General features: G+C 44.4%; 1 pseudogene; it reads right to left on the bottom strand.

The window, feature by feature from the left end:
- Positions 1 to 12459: 12459 nt before the first annotated feature.
- Positions 12460 to 16642, bottom strand: LOC141569596 (PC4 and SFRS1-interacting protein pseudogene; annotated as a pseudogene).
- Between the last annotated feature and the right edge of the window lie 416 nt (positions 16643 to 17058).

Here is a 17058-nt window from a genome sequence, read left to right as displayed (position 1 = left end):
AGCCAAAACGGGGAGACAAAGAAACATGTCCCAAATGAAAGAACAGAACAAAACTTCAGAAAAAGAACTAAACAAAATGGAGATAAGCAATCTTCCAGACACAGAGTTCAAAACACTGGTTATAAGGATGCTCAAGGAACTTAGTGAGAACTTCAAAAAAAGCAGCGATAGGAAACATAAATATGGAGATAGAAAACATAAAAAGGAACCAGTCAGAAATGAGGAATACGATAATTGAAATTAAGAATACATTAGAGGGTAGAAAGGTCCAAGATGGCAGTATAGATAAACACTGTGCCTGCTTCCTTTCATGAACACATTAAAATTACAACTAAATTATAATCAATCTGGCAAACCATCTGAAGTCTAGCTGAACAGAAGTTTTATAACTAAGGATATAAAAAGCCACGTCGAGACTAGTAGAGAGGTGGAGACATGGAATGAGCTGGCCCCAAACCTCCATGTGGTGTTTGAGAATCAGGAGGGATATCTCTGCTGCAGAGTGTGGGGACAGAGCCCCAGAGAGCAGTTTCCAGGCTCTCGGCCTCACATGGAAAGGTGCTGGCTCGGGTAGTGGATGGTTATCAGCTGTGACTAGTTGGCCATCAGCTGTTACCATTGTGCCGTTGGCCACTAGTATAACTGCTGTGGCTGCGCTGGGGAGTTGAGTCTAGGAGAGTCAAGTCGGTCGATTGGCAGAAAAGCAAACAGCAGGTCGCATGTCGTGTGATTCCAGCCTCCCGTGAGACTATAGTGGTATGACTCCGCTACCTATGACTCTGTGGGTGTTCCTTTTTGGCCTCACCATATCCTGTGTTCTTGTGTGGGGAGCGGGAGCTGAGACTCCGCAGACCGCCCTGCGTGACAAGATGTTCCCCCCAGAGGAGCAAGGAACCCCAGCCCCATTCCAGGCTTCCTAGCCTAGAGTACTGGTGCAGGAAGAGGAGCTGTGAAAAACAGTAGGGATTCCGACTGACTGCATGGTATGGAAGGCTGCCAGAAACCCAGACGTCCTCTTAAAGGACCCGCACACAGACTCACTCACTCGCAGGCACTCACATTGGGCTCTGGCAGAGGGACGGTGACTCTGGGGGTGTTGGTGGCATACAGGGAGCAGACTGAGGTGTTTGTCTTCAGGACAAGGACTGAAGAACTGTCCTATTTTCCCTGTGAGGGGTCTTTCTTCTGTGCAGCTGGCAGGCGGGTGACATCTTTCCTGTGTTGAGCCCACCCCCTCACAGCCAAGTCTGAATCTGATTGGCCTGGTGAGCTCCTGTACTCCACCCTCCTGACTCACAGAGACCCTGCCCCACCCAATTCCCCCAACACCTGAGGCACTTTCTACTTGAGCAGCCAGACCCACCCTCATTGCACTCTTTCTTGGAAAACTATCAGAGTGGGTAGGCCCCAGGTGGGCGGCAGCTGGCCTTGGTGTGCTCTGAGAATTTTGCTGAGTTGCTACAGGCTCAGCAGTGGCACCAAACCAGAGTCTACATTAACCTGGTGTGGGGACAGAGCCAGGAGTGCAGTTTCCAGGCTCTGGGTCTCACATGGAAAGGTGCTTGCTCAGGTGGTAAATGGCCATCAACTGTGATTGGATGGCCATCAGCTGTGGCTAGTTGGCTGTCAGCTGTAACCAGTGAGCCATTGGCCACTAATATAACTGCTGTGGCTGCACTAGCAGCGAAAATGGGGGCTAGCACAGAAGAGGGTGGCTGAGCCTGCAAGCGGTGCAGTGAGGGTTGCGAACAGTGTGGCTCCTGCTTCCATGTCTCCAACTCAGCTGCCAGCGAGAGTATAGTGGTGTGACTCCCCTATCTATGGCTCCGTGGGTATTCCTTTTTGTCCTCACCATGTCCTGCGTTCTTGTGTGGGGAGCGGTAGCTGAGACCCCGCCAGACGCCCCACACGACACATTGTAATAATATGTATGGTGTCAGATGGGTACTAGATTTATTGTGATCACTTTGTAAGTTATATAAATGTTTAATCATTATGTTGTACACCTGAAACTAATATAATAAGTCAACTGTAATTGAAAAATAAAAACATTATTTAAAAAAGTAAATAAAATGCTTAAAGATTAAAAAAAATCATAAACAGGTTGGATTGGAATAGGGAGATTAATTTGTCTTTTGAATTTTGACCTTTTAAAATAAGCTTATATTTGTGTAATTTAAATAAATCTTATAGAACAGGAAAATAAGTTTCTTTTTTAAACTTTTATTTATTTTAAGTGTGTTTTTCGGACGTCAGTCATCAAAATGGCGGCGTGAGGTGAGCCTCTGTAAAGCTCCCCTGGAATTTACAACTAATCGAACAACAATAACTTCACAAAGGACTCCCTGCACAGCAGACAGGCAAGACGACGAGGCCCACTACTGAATTCACCTACATGTGGGCGAATCGCGTGAGCGGGGGAGGAGGGAAAGGAGAAGTACGCGGAGACGGAGCTGACTGGGAGGGTGCAGCACACAGACCTAGCTCAGTGCTCCGAGCTCGCTGCATCCCGGAACTACCGCAGCTGTGGGAGAGGGAAGAACTCGGACTGCTAGGGCTCCGCTTATGGCCCACAGGGCTGAGGGGGCAGCATATAACACGGCTGAACCCAACGCTCATGGCAGAGACCTCAGAGAAAAGACTGAGGGAAGAAGGCTGAAAACGGTGGTTTAAGCCCTCACTGCCAAGCAGAGAACGGAAGCCTTAGGCACTGAGACTAGCGCCCCGTCCCTCCCCTCCCAGAGCCGCCCCGCCCCCACCTACCCAGTGCTAGAAATGGAACAGTAGCAGTGTCAGATCAAAAGAACAGAATATTTGCTGTTCTGAGATCTGTGGACCGCAGACACAGATTCGCAGCCCAGCTAGTTCTGGCAAAGGGGAGGGAGCTGTGGAAGCAGGACCGCCTGTGGTGGTGGTCGCCGCCATTGCTCTGGGCCACCTCTCACAGCTCACCTTGCCCCTGGCCCCACCTATCTGGGCGGATCCCTGCAGGAGAAAACAGAACTGCTGAAACATGTGGGCTCTGAATCTGGTGCAGGATGAGCTTTGGAACTTCAAAAGCTCTAAGCATACCCACATGGACACTTATAGACTGATGGTGAGAATGCAAATTGGTGCAGCCGCTGTGGAAAACAGTATGGAGGTTTTCCCAAAAATTAATTAAAAAAACTATCATGTGATCCAGCAATCCCACTTCTTGGTTTGTAGTCAAAGGAAATTAAATCACAACATCAAAGAGATGTATGCACCCCCATGTTCATTTCCGTATTATTCACAATAGGCAAGATATGGAAATAACCTAAGTGTCTGTGAAGAGATGAATGGCTAAAGGAGATGTGATATATATAAATAATGACATATTACTCAGCCATGAGAAAGAAAGAAATCCTGCTGTTTGTGACATCGATGGACTTTGAGGACGTTATGCTAGGTGAAGTAACTCACACAGAGAAAGATAAAAACTGTATGATATCACTTATATGTGGAAACTAAAAAAGCCAAACTCACAGAAATACTGAGCAGAATGGTGTTTACCGGGGGCTGGGACTGGGGGATATAAGGAGATATTGATTAAAGGATACAAACTTTCAGTTATAACTTGAATAAGTTTTGGGGACCTAATGTACAGCATGGTGATTACAGTTAACAATACTGTATTATAAACTTAAAAGTTGCTAAGAGAGTAGATCTTAAGTGTTCTCAACACAAAAAGGAAATGGTAATAGTGAGGTGATGGAGGTGTAAGCTAATGCTACAGCAGTGATCATTTCTAAGTGTATAAGAGTATCAAGTCAACATATTGTACACCTTAAACTTACACAATGTTATATATCAGTTATAAAATTAAAAATTAAAAACACATAAAAATATTAGCTAACTTGGCACCCAAGCATTGAATGTGTGTCTATGAATACACAAATTTTGACATGTAGGCATGACAAAAGTAACCATTAATAGATATTTTTCTGTCTCGATCTCTCTTGTTTTAATTTGTGATTCAATGTCTATTATGCCTAACTTGGAAACAAATAAAGATAGAAAAAATTGCAAAAAGAAAATATGTGAGCAATGACATGAATAGATATTTCTCCAAGACAATATTTCAATGGCCAATACACACCTCTGGGCTATGAAGTTGAAAGCTTTAGGTACAATGACAAACCTGCGGTGTCAGTCAGTGTCTTGGGGGAAAAAGCCAATGGGAAGCCACATGGAAAATAGCTCCCAGTGTAACAATGCCCACAGTGTCCCTATATCATCTTTCTGGCTGGCACAGCAGGCAGCTGTGAGTATACCAATCCCCTAAAGGGCACATCATCAAAGGTGATGAGAGCTAAACTGTTCAGACATTACACTATACATGGAGATGCTGAGGCCTGCAAAGAAGAAGGGAGGGACTTGTTTGAGTTTGAACAGAATTAACGGTTCGCCCAGGCTGAGGGAATGGGAACAGGGCTATTTGTGGTCAGATGCTGAGTGATGACAGTGTCGCTAGGACTCACAGATGAAACATGCCTGCTGCTGGAGCTCAGAAGGTCCAGAAACAAAGGGCCTGGGCAAAGAGCGAGGTGGACGAGTCCAAATGGGTCATCATGGCAAGGAGGTGGGTCAGGATAGCCAGGATCCAAATGAGCAGCAGTGGTGTTCCTGTAAGGGTAAAATGTGTGATGCCGTGTGTAGGGGGGCAGGCGGAGGGGGAGCCAGAGACCAGTGCAAAATGAGAACAGTGATACGAGTGTACCTAGAATAAAACAAGGACCACACAAGGAAGTGCTGGGTATTTAGCAGGCGTGAAGTGAGTGACAAGATGCAGAAGTGTGGGGCTGGGATCTTGGAAACAGGCAACCAAAAGAGAGGAAGGGAAGGGGAGAGGGCGAGAGGGGAAAATGGGAGTATTTGTTCTTCTGTGTAAGAGATAGGGCTTCCGAACTGCATCCAGCTGGGACTGCCTCCCTCACCCCAGAATGTTCTACAAAAGTATCCGCTCTGATATGATTCCCTTCCTGGAGAACACACGCTTTTGTGCTACAATGGTAGGAAGATCCTATGGCCTGGTTTTCTTTCCTTTTTTTCTGGAACCCTCCTGGATCGCTGGGGAGCTCCTGCGAGGCGGATGCAGGGTCCCAGACAAACCATGTGAAAACTCATGGCTGCCATGTACTGAGGGCCCTCATGTATATCAGACATTCTGTCGTGTGAGTTACAATAAATTGACAGTTATCTTCCCAACAGCCCTCCAAGTTGAGTATCAGTCAAAGGTGACAGAAGAGTAAACTGAGCCACAGACGTCGAGTGATTAGTCCGAGGTGACACAGATGATCAGTGACAAAGCTGGGACTAGACCCCAGGTCAGACGAACAGGTGGGCACACCCTGGTCCCTGACAAGCCCTCCCAGCCCGAGTCAGCCGCTGTCCCCCCTCCACCGCCCCCCGCCTCCAGAGATTCCTGCTGTCTGCATTATTATTGACCGCTGCACGACAAATGACCCCCGAAACACGGTGGCTTCAAACGATACCCAGCGATTATCTCAGGGTCTGGTGGGTCAGCAACTTCCCTGGGCATGACCTAACTGGATCCTCTGCTCCCCATTTCTCACAAGGCTGCAACCAAGGTGTCAGCTGAGGGACTGCGGTCTGACGGGAAGGCTCGACAGAGAGAGGACCCACTTGCAAGCTCGCTCACAGGCCTAGTGGCAGGACCCAGGTCCTCGTGGGTTATTGGACTGAGGGCCTCAGGTCCTCTGTGGCTGTTGGCCAGACACTGCCATCCGCTCCTTGCCAGCGCCCTCTCCATTAGAGCAAGAATGCAAGAAGAGCCAGAGAGAGAGAATGAATGCCAGCGAGGTGGAAGTCACAGTCTTGGCATAGCCTAACTTCAGAAATGACATGCCATCACTCTTGCCAAACGCTACTGGTTAGAAGCGAGTTACAAAGCGGCCCACACTCAGGGGGAAGGGATTATACAGGGGAATGAGTGCCAGGACGCAGGCATCTGTGGAAGCCATTTTGGAAGGCTGCCTACCACGCTTGCTCTCTGTGCCCACCTCAGTGTGGTGAGTCCCTGCCAGTATCAGCTGACTTGATGGAGCTAATGGTTAATGGGTTGCTGTGGACCGTGCGGTGTGGTCTGATGGTCCCAGCCAGCTTGCAGTAGGCCCAGTGGATGCGTCTCACCAGCAGTCGGGTCTGCGTGGCCCTGCCCTCTTCCCCATCCCCACCAGCCAACCTGGTCACCGAGCCCATGGGCTGTGAGAGCAGCTAGCAAGGGAGCAGCCCCCTGTGTGAATGGAACAGTCCTTTCACTTGAGCAGGACTGGGACCCAGCAGAGTGCTCCTGGCCTCTCTTGGGAAAACAGATGCAGAGCTCAGCGCCTCCAAGGAGACCTGGAGAGAACAAGTGTGTAGAAGTGTGTAAGCGAGAGAGGGCTAGGTCCTGGTATATCGGGAAAAGCTGCTGAGGTGGTCTTGCTTTTGCCTTCTGGGTTGGGATTCAGTGTTGTCGAATCCCTCGTGTTCACCAGGACGCACCAGGGGACCATTGCTAAGGTGACATGGGGTCACCCATGCAGGGGCGGAGGACGGCTCTGAAGCTGCACAGAGACCTAGGATTGTTCAGGCAGCAGGGAGGGGGACCACTTTAGGGAAGAGCCGAGTGAGTATGGGCTCGGGGTGCTGTACATACGTCCACGATGTTTCACTCAAAAGTCCAGCGAGATCTGAAGTGCTTATGGCAAAGTGTGGCTAAGTAGGGGTGGTGGCCGCTGTGCTCTGCTGTCAGCTGTTCTGAAGGTTTGAAATGTTACAGTGCTCGAAAAGTGGGGAATAGAATAGAAGGGGGGGTCTCTCAGAGCCCCTGCACCCCACGTTTCCCCAGAGCCAAACGCAGCAAGTACAGGGGCCTGGTGGGCTCGGGAGAGTCTGAGGAAGCACACGGCGCCATTAGGCCGTGGGGGTGTGGACTGCAGGGGCTGAAACCCCTGGCCCAGCCTTGGCCAGTGTCAGAGCAGTCCCACAAAAGCCCAGGCTGTGCCCAGCTCTGAGAAGCACTCGCCAGGCTCAGCTCTTGCCTGCTGTCATTTCACTGCAATAAGCAGCCAGAGCAGCTTACAAAGGGACATGGTGCCATAATGTGAGGCAAGCGGCCTGAGGTGGTGGCCGAGGTCAGGTGCTGCAGCGACTCTTTTTTCCAAGGGTGGGGTGGGGGTCGCCGAGGTCAGATTATAACTCAGTGAGTGGCTCTAATGCCTCTGAAAGCCTCGGGCCTTGCAACATCTTCTCTCCTTCTGACCCAACCTCCCCATCCCTCTCCTCGCTGCTACTGTCCTCCCCCGCCCCGAGGGCTGTCGCTCAGTCACTGCCCAACAGCCACCCTTTTTGAAACGTTTGAAACCAGTAGACCGGTTGCTCTCCGTCAAACATAGTTGTAGCCCAACAGGAATGAGACAAAAGCAGCACTGCCTGCCCCAAGGCACAGGCCTACGGACTCATCCGGCTCAGTGGTGTGGTAACACCCTCGCCTCCCCCTCCCCCCAACGCCCCCACCAAAACAGGCAAAGCAGAAAGCACAGGAAGTGGAAGAGAAGGGCTGAAAATCATGCTTCTGGGAGAGGGCCATGTGCCCATAGTGACCACAGTCTTCCTTGAAGGCACCAGCTATGCTTCTGACTCTGCTGGATGCAAAGGGGCTGAGGGCCTGTCCCACCCACGCCCCTTCAGCCCCCCCACCCCCGTCCCCCGTGCGTCCCCCCCTGTCTTTCCTCCCTCCTACATCTGATCTGGCAGGCTGAAGGCGGAGAGCACTGTGTTCAAGCAGTGGATACATTTCTGGTATGGGACATCCTCTCTGTTCCTGTGTCTCTTACTCCCACCTCTCCTGTGGTTTTCATTCTGTCTTTTTTCTTTCTTTTTTTACCTTCTTTCCTCTGAGCCTCCCAGCAGGCTCAAGCTAGGGGTCTGCTTGCTGAACAGCAAGAGAGCAGAGGTATTCAGGCAGATGATGAGTTGTCATTTGGGGGGTATGCCATAGACAGGGATGGGTCCAGAGGGGTTATCAAAGCAAGAAGGGTGAGCCGGGTGACGGTACCCATGGTGCACATCAACGGCAGAGGGTTATGTGTGATGCCACACCTGTGAGAGTCAGGTAGACAGTGGACAGGTGGTTTGGGGCCTACAGGGCTTGGGAAAGGTGAGGGACAAAGTGGACAGGCCTGTGCTGGGCTAAGTCGGAAGCAGAACAACTGAAGCGAGAGCCTGTTGCTGCTTAGTCCTTCTATTTGTAATTCCGTCTTTGACACTCGGGTTTCCAGTGAAGCTGCCTACTTATGCCCCCTGCTTACCACCCAGGACTAGGAGGGTCCGCCCCACTGACTCCAAGGGAGCTCCCTGCAAACAGTACTGGAAAGGAAAGAGGAAGTAGGTCGCCTCAGCGTCTTTTATTTGGCTTTTGAAATAATAGTGTCGTTTAGGAAAGCGTCTTTTCTAGAACTGTGATAAAACAGAGCTGATCTTCTCTGGGAGCCTATCTTGGGCCATGGCCTGGGATTAGAGAAATGAAAGAGACTCTGTTGCTGCTTCAAGCCATTGTGTGGGAGAGAAGCCAAGAAAAGGATGATTACAATAGAGAGAGACGGAAGGAATTTTACATGGCCATGAGAGGACCTGAGGAGGTGCGGCCACCCAGCCTTGGGAGTTGCAATAGCGTCTTGATTTTCCAAAGGAGGCATGGCTGGACTGAGTAAAGAGACAAGTTTGCCAGGAAATGGAGAAAGGGGAGAGCTTCGCAAGCAGAAATGCAAGACAATAAGGTGAGTTTTTGCAATTGAAAATAAGTGGACCCAGCTTTCTGTCCAAGGAGTGAAGTCGAAGTCGAAGGCAGTCATGAGGTTCCAGTACAGGGGTGGAGAAAACTGCCTGCTGCACAGAGATACTGAAGCCAGGTCTCAGAGAGGCAAACCTTTGTGTTAGTCTGTTGTTCCTTTTGTTTTTTGATAACGGTCCATCATCGATCATTTTCCCTTTGTCATTTATACTGCTTGAATGAAAAAAGTTCTCTCGCAGATTTGCAATGTACACTTAGATCTATGATTTCAGTTAACTTTTGCATGTAGTGTGAGGTATTGAAGTTTGTTTGTGGTTTCCTGTTCCGTATGGGGATCCATTTGTTTCCAGCACCATTAGTTAATGATTAGTTAATTCCATTATCTTAGCACCTTTGTCACAAACCAACTTACCATATACGTGTAGGTCTATTTCTGGGCTTTCTATTTCATCCATTGATCCGTATGACTATTATTATGGTAACAGCACACTGCCCTGGCTCCCATACCTTTCTGTGAAGGCAGGGAATTTGGTAGCGTGAGTCCTCCTTCTTTGTTCTTTTCCAAACGGCTTTGGCTATTCTGTGTCCTTTGCATTTCCATATAAGTTTGAGTGGCAGCTTTTCATCTGAATCGTGGTTACGGTAAACCTATAGACAAATTACTAGAGAATTGACATCTTAAACCTTTTGGACTCTTCTGATCCATGAGCATAATAAGTATATCTCCATTTGTTTCAGTCTTCTTTAATTTCTCTCAGCAGTATTTTATAGTTATCTGCGTGTAAGTCTTGAACATACAACGTTAATTCTCCATAGCCATTTCATTTACTTTACTTCTATCGTATGCGACATTGAAAAAAAGCTCCAGCTCCAATTATTTGTTCCCAGTGTATTGAAATAGAAACAACTTTTCTAATAGACTCATAGATACAGAGAACAAACTGATGGTTGCTAGATGGCAGGGAGTTGGGGGCAGGGTGAAAAAGGTGGAGGGATTACAAAGTACAAACTGGTAGTCACAAAATAATCACGGGGATGTGAAATACCGTATGGGGAATAGAATGAATAATGTTGTACAGACCATGTAGGGTGTCAGATGGGTACTGGGCCTATTGGGGGATCAGTTCATAGATTATGTAAATGCCTAACCACTGCGCTGTACACCTGAAACTAATACAAAACTTAAACTAAAACAAATAAGTCATGGGGATGTAATGTACAGCATGGGGAATATAGTCAATAATATTGTGATAGCATAGTATGGTGTCAGGTGGTTGCTGGACTTACCATGGAGATCACTTCTTTGGGTACATAAATGTGGAATAACTATGGTGTACCCCTGAAACTAATACAATATTATGTTAGCTATATTTTAATGAAGATCTTTAAAAAAAAAAAGATTAAAGAAACACAAACCTCCTCTCACCTCCCCCAAAAAAATCAGGAAAAAAAAAAAGAACTTTTCTATATTGGCTTTCTCTCCTGTGACCTTGTTTAATTGCTTATTAGATCTGGGAGATTATTTTTTTCCCTACACTACTAAATTTTTTCTGGGTGGACTATTATGCCTTTTGAAAATAAAGGCAGATTTTGACTTCTTACTTTTCCTTCTGCATGCCTTTTTCTTTTTCTTGCCTTGTCAACTAGGACCCCGAGTATAAAGTTGACCAGATATGGTGGGAGTGGAGATACTGCCATATTCCTAATCTTATGGGAGAAGCATTCAGTCTTTCATCATGAAGTATGATGCCAGCAGCAGGTTTTTGGTAGAAGCACATTATGAGGCTGAGGATGTTCAGTTGTGTCCTTTTCCTTCTTTTCCAACCGAAATTCTTTAATCGGAACAAGTTTACATGTTGACACTTATGGCTTACCTAGAATAAATCTGTCCAGATTTTAATTGTGCTAACGACCAAACATAAGAGCAAGAGTTCCCTCTAAACAGTGGGTCCTAGGTTCCACTGTAAGACCTCTCAAAAGCAAAACTCCAGTTGTTGAAATGATTAAAACTTTTCATCTGCGGATGAGAACAATTATCCCAGAGGTCAAAACATACAGTGCATGCCATGTGCAAACAGTGAAGCATTAGAAGCCTTTTTCCCATCTTCATAGATTCAAAACATGAGGAGTGTCTTTTAGCTACACTTTCCCCGAAAAGAAGACCTAGCCGGACAATCAGTTCTAGTGCATCTTCTGGAGCAAAAATTAATATAAGACCCGGTCTTATCTTATATTGCATTATATTGTATAAGACCCAGTGTTTATTATATTATATTATTATATATTATATTATTATATTATATTACATTATATTACAGACCCGGTCTCACATTATAGTAAAATAAGCCCGGGTCTTATGTTAAGTTTTGCTCGAAAAGACGCATTAGAGCTGGTTGTCCGGCTAGGTCTTATTTTCAGGGAAACACGGTTTTAAAACCACCAACTGAGCTGATCCAAATATCTTAGAGATGCTCTCTAAGTGGCTCTGTTAAGTGGCCCTTAAATTTTGTGTGCTGACCTTGGTTCACCCTGATTTAGTCCTATACATGGATATACAGACTGCCAAAAAGTACTCCTTTACGTTGTCTGCTGCCTCACAGCAACCAGTGTTCCCACGTTTTGCAACCCTGTCACGTGCGTGACACAGAAATAAAAACTCCCTTGTGATACAGCTGTGTTTTCGCATAGGCGAGCAGCTTCCTTACATAGCATTTACTTTTCTTTACTGCATGGGCATCATGGTTGTTCTCCAATGTATAAGACACTACTTTGTGACCTCCCTAGTGAGCGTGGCTTTTTAAAGCATTCAGAAGTGTCTCAAAAATAAACTGTCATTGTTTAGTTTTCAGTTTCAGCTACTAGTGCCTGTAAAGGTCTTAGATGCCTGAACCCTAAAGCCAGACTCATTCCTATGGGCACCCCTTCTGCTCTCTGCAGGAAAGTCATGTGACTTCACTGAATGCCCAGCCACAAAGTTAAATTACCTTCAAAAGTTCACATGAGTTTTGTACCTTGGAGAATTGTCGGTTCAATGTCGGTTGGGTTTCTAGTTGTCATACAAAATGGCTGGCAGACCACACAAAACCCACAAACAGTCCAAAGATGGTCTGGTAAATCCACGATTTGTGAAAACCTATGCACAAAACCCACGGTATTTGGGAAAAGAGGAAAGGTTTATACTCGAACGAGTAGCAGTGTTAGAAATGTAACTTGTTTCTTCTGTCGATTATGCATGAACACACACACACACACACACACACAAACACACACTAACTGAAAGTATACTACAACCAATGTCTGGAACAGCGGTTCAACGTTTCCTAAATGGAGTTTCCCTCACACTCACTGTGTAACGTAGCTGTTAATACTGCACAAGTACAATTAAGCAATGTTTAATTACTTTTAAACAAAGATAAAGGGACTTGCTCCCTCAAAACAAGTTTTAAACATCAAAACCTATGCTTGTAAAAATTTAAAACTTTCAGACGTCTAAATAGCTCAAATCAAAACCATTAGAAACTTCTCAAGCACTCTTTTTTTTTTTGATTGGGTTGACAATGGTTGGTAAAGTTACATAGGTTTCAGGTGTACAATTCTGTAATCCATCATCTATATCTCACATTGTGGGCTCACCACCCAGAGTCAGTTCTCCTTCCATCACCATATGTCTACATCCCAGGCATGTCAACCTAGTTATCTAGCGGAGAGCTCCTTCAGAGACACTTCAGTCTCTCTCCTCACGGCTGGCTTTTCCTTACTGCCGGCCTCGCCTTCCCTTTCTTCAGTGCTGTCTCATTACGTTGTGGCTGATTGCCCTCTTGAGCGTCCAAGCCCCCATTTAGAGTCTTTGAACCTGTTTGTTCCCTTTCCAGCTTCTTGTCTGGCCCTTTCCTCCCTTGATCTTTGGTTTTATTTGCTTCCCCGCGCTGCCTTTGTTCTGCAAGAGATTTATTCAGCACTTGTGTGGTTACAGAATCTCCTTCACCAACCCAAAACGCGTTCTTAGACCCGTTATACACACATCATTGCAGACTTTCCCATAATAATCAGAGTCACGTTGAGTCGCTGTCATTTTTTTCCAGTGTTGTAATCATTTCTGAGCTTGTTGCATTGTGACCTGAAGTGAAACAAGTTCATCCAAGGCCTCGATACATCTCTTCACATCAAGGTTGTCAATTTAGATTGAAGTCTTTATTTCGCCGTGTATCCTTGGAAGTCGAGAATCCATTGATGTTTCTTGTTTCTTCTTCCACTTCCTTAACTTCTGGCTTCTTTCCTGCATCTTGATTCTGCCGCTCAGTTTCCATTTGTTCCTCTTGTTTGCGTTTTCTATCTGCTGCTTGTTTCTCATGTTGGCCTTTCAGCATATTCCTTCTGGGAGCAGTCTGAAAGTTTCTTCCACCTTTTCTCTTCTTTCCGCCTTCTCAACCATCTCCTTTCTCTTGATAGTTACATCCGCTTCAGTGAAAATTTCCCTTTCTGACTCAACTTCTTTCTTCCCCTCTTTTTTGTCGGGCTCGTCTCTTGGCTTATTCTTCCTTTCCCTTACGTTCTTAAGGAAGCAGTTAGTTTTTTTGTTTTTTTTTTTAAATCATGAATGGATGTTTTATATTATCCAATGTCTTTTCTGTCATACATTGTGATGATTGTCATTGTTTTTCTTGCCTTCCCTTAATATGGCAAAATACATCGATGCATTTTTTTTTTAACGTTAAAACGGCCTTGCATTCCTAGGGTGAACTCTGCTTGGTTGCACATGATAATTTTCATGCATCATTGGATTCAGATTTCTAAAATTCCACTAGGGAGTTTTACATCTATAGTCACCAGGGATATTGGCCTGTAGGGCTTTTTTCCTCCTTGTAGTGCCTTTTTCTACTTTTTTGTGTAAACGTAATGTTGCCCTCATAAAATGATCGGCAAGAGTTCCTCCTGTATTTTCTGGAAAAGTTCTGTAGGACTGTTACTGTTTTTCGTTTTTGTTTTTCCTTTTAAATGTCTGATACCGTTCACCAGTGAAGCCAGTGAGGCCATTTAGGACTAAAGTTTTCTTTACGTGAAAAATTTGAATTACAAACTGAAGTTTTTAAAAATCGTATAGTACCCCCTTTTTAAACAAGATCTTTAGAGATGGCTAACAATTAACTATGTGTAGTTATTAGACCATTAGACAATTCTAAGCATACGCTATCATTGCTAAATCCCTAACTATACTCCTAATAAAAATTTTGCCTTTGATACATAGCAAATTTCTTGACAGGGTAAGGCAATTTTCCGTGGAACTGAGTCAGTCTTCCTTCCTTCCTAGAAGTAGAATTGTTGGATCCTACGGTAATTCCATTCCTAATTTGGGAGGGGAATCACCATACAGACCCAACTAGTTGGTCGAAGTTGTTTATATACCCCTTTTAATCCTTTTTATTTTTGTAAATTGGCAGTACTATCCGCCTCATTCCTTCTGATTTCGGGCTACCCCCATTCCCCCCCCCAACCCCAAGTAAATCTAGCTAAAAGTTTTGTCAATTCTGTAACTCTTTTCAAAGAAACAGCACTTGGTTTCATGGATTTTCTCTAACGCTTTTCTATTCTCTATTTTATTTATGTCTGCATGGTCATTATTTTTCATTCCTTATGAGAGCTTTAGGTCTGGTTTATTATTCTCATCCTAGTTCCTTGTGGCGTAAAATTAGGTTGTTGAATTCAGACCTATCTTCATTTGTAATGCAAGTGTTTATGGCTATAAATTTCCCTCTTAGGACTGCTTTCGCTGCATCCCTTAAGTTTTGGTAAGTTGTGTTCTAATTTTCATTTTTTTCAAGAAAGCTTCTAATTTCCCACGTGCTGTCTTCTTTGAGCCACCGCTTGTTTAGGTGTACGTTGCTTAATTTCCACATATCTGTGTATTTCCCAGCTTTCCTTCTGCTACCGATTTCAAGTTTCACTCCATCGTGATTGTAAAAGATACTTGGCATGATTTCCATCTCTTCAAATTTATTCATACTTGTTTTGTGGACTAACGTGTCATCTGGAGAACGACCCAGGTGAACTAGAGAAAGTGTGCATTATTTTGTTTTGGGGTGCAGTGCTCTGTATGTGTTTGTTAGGTTCAATTGTTCTGTAGGGTTGTTCAAGTCCTATATTTCCTCATTGGTCTTCTGTCTGGTTGTTCTACCCATTATTGGAAGTGGAGTATTGAAGTCTCCTATTATGGTAGAGCTGACTATGTCTTCCTTCAAGTCTGTCGATGTTTTCCTCATCTATTTTGGAGCTCTGATATTTGGTGCAGATATGTTCATAATTATTATATCTTTCTGGTTCATCGCCCCTTTTATCGTTATACAATGTACTTCTTTGTCTCTTTTAACAGTTTTTATTTAAATTCTATTTTGTGTGATATTAGTATAGCCATCCCTGCTCTCTTTTAGCTACTATTTGCACGAAAAATCTTTTTCCGTCCTTTCACTTTCACCCCGTGTGTACCCTTAGACCTCAAGTGAGGCTCCGGTAGAGAGCATATAGTAGGATCATTTCTTTTAACAATCCATTCTGCCAATCTGTGTCTGTTGACTGGGGAGTTTCATGCATTTACATTTAAAGTACTTACTGGTAGGGAAACACTTACTTATTCCATTTTATGACTTGTTTTCTGTATTTCTTATAGTTTGTTTGTCCCTCAGGTTCTCCATCACTGCCTTCCTTGTGTTTAGTGGTGTTTTTGTAGTTATGCATTTAGATTCTCTTCTTGTTTTTCTGTGTGTATACTCGATAGCTATTTTCTTTGTGCTCACCATGGGGATTGCATACAACATCTTAAAGTATGCCAGTCTATCTTAAATTGATAACAGCTTAACTGCAGCTGCGTAAAAAAAGAAAACATCTCTAGGCCTTTACACTTTTGCCTCCCTCTCTGTGTTAGTGATTTCACAAATTGTATATTTCCATATTGTGTACCCATTAACATAGGTTTATTATCAAATTTTATGCATTTGTCCTTTATATTCTGTAGAAAATAAAAATAGAGTTAGGAACAAAAATTACAATAACATAGGTTTTTATTTGTCCATATATTTACCTTTACTGGAGAACTTTATCTTATCATATGCCTTTGAATTACTGTCTAGAGTCCTTCAGTTTCAACTTGACAGGCTCCCTTTAGCCTACCTTGGACAACAGGGCTAGCGGTACTGAGCTCCGTCAGCTCTTGTCTTTCTCAGAGTGTTTTGACTTTCTCTGTCATTTTGAAGGACAGTATTGTTTGGTATAGCATTCTCAATTGACCGAATTTTTCTTCCAGCTCTTAAATGTATCATCTCACTACCTTCTGGGCTGCAAGGTTTCTGCTGAGAAATTTGCTAATAGTCTCCTTAGGGATCCCTTATACATGATGAATGACTTTTCTCTGTCTGTTTTCAAGAATCTCTCTGTGTGTTGGCTTTTCACAGGTTGATTCCAACGTGTCTTGGGGATGGGTCTCTTTGTGTTTATCTTACTTGGAGTGCTTCAGGTTTTTGGATTTGTATATTTATGTCTTTATTCAATTTGGAAGTTTTCAGCCATTATCTCTTCAAATAATCTCTCTGCATACCTTCCCCCTCTGTCTCACCCTCCCAGGATTCCTGTAATGGGTATGTCGTATCACTTGATGACGTCCTATAAGTCCCTCAGTCTCTCTTCACTTTTCTTCATTCTTTTCCCTTTTGCTCCTCAGAATATGATCATTTCGAATGATCTCTGTTCAAGTTCACTGACTGTTTCTTCGGCCTCTTCAAGTCCGCTGTTGAACACCTTTTGTGAATGTCTCATTTCAGTTATTGCATTTACCATCTCTGGAATTTTTTGTTTGGTACCTTAAAAAATTTTTTTTCTCCTTGTTCATATTCTGATTATGTTCATATATCATCTTCACAATGTCCTTTAGTTCTTTGTCTGTGTTTTCCGTTAGCTCTTTGAGCATCTTTAACAGAGTTCTTTGAAAGTCTTGATCTCGTAATTCTGATGCCTGTGTTTCTTCAGGGACAGTTTCTGGAGGTATATATTTTTTCCCCTTTGAATGCACCTTGCTTTCCTTGTATTTACCTTGCTCTTCTTCTTTATTATGTTTTTTAGCTTTTTAAAGTGGAACCTTACATCACTGACTTGAGGTCTTTCTTCGTGTGTAATATAAGCATTTAAAAGCAATAACTTTTCCTTTAAGCACTGCTTTAGCTGCATCCCTCAGATTTTGTTATGTTGTGCTTTCA

The sequence above is a fragment of the Rhinolophus sinicus genome, chromosome 18, assembly GCF_057876585.1.
Source record: "Rhinolophus sinicus isolate RSI-liver-muscle chromosome 18, RSI-T2T, whole genome shotgun sequence".
In the NCBI taxonomy this organism is placed as follows: domain Eukaryota; kingdom Metazoa; phylum Chordata; class Mammalia; order Chiroptera; family Rhinolophidae; genus Rhinolophus; species Rhinolophus sinicus.
The sequence above is the reverse complement of the archived record's forward strand: the minus strand, read 5'-3'. Positions and strand labels throughout refer to the sequence as shown.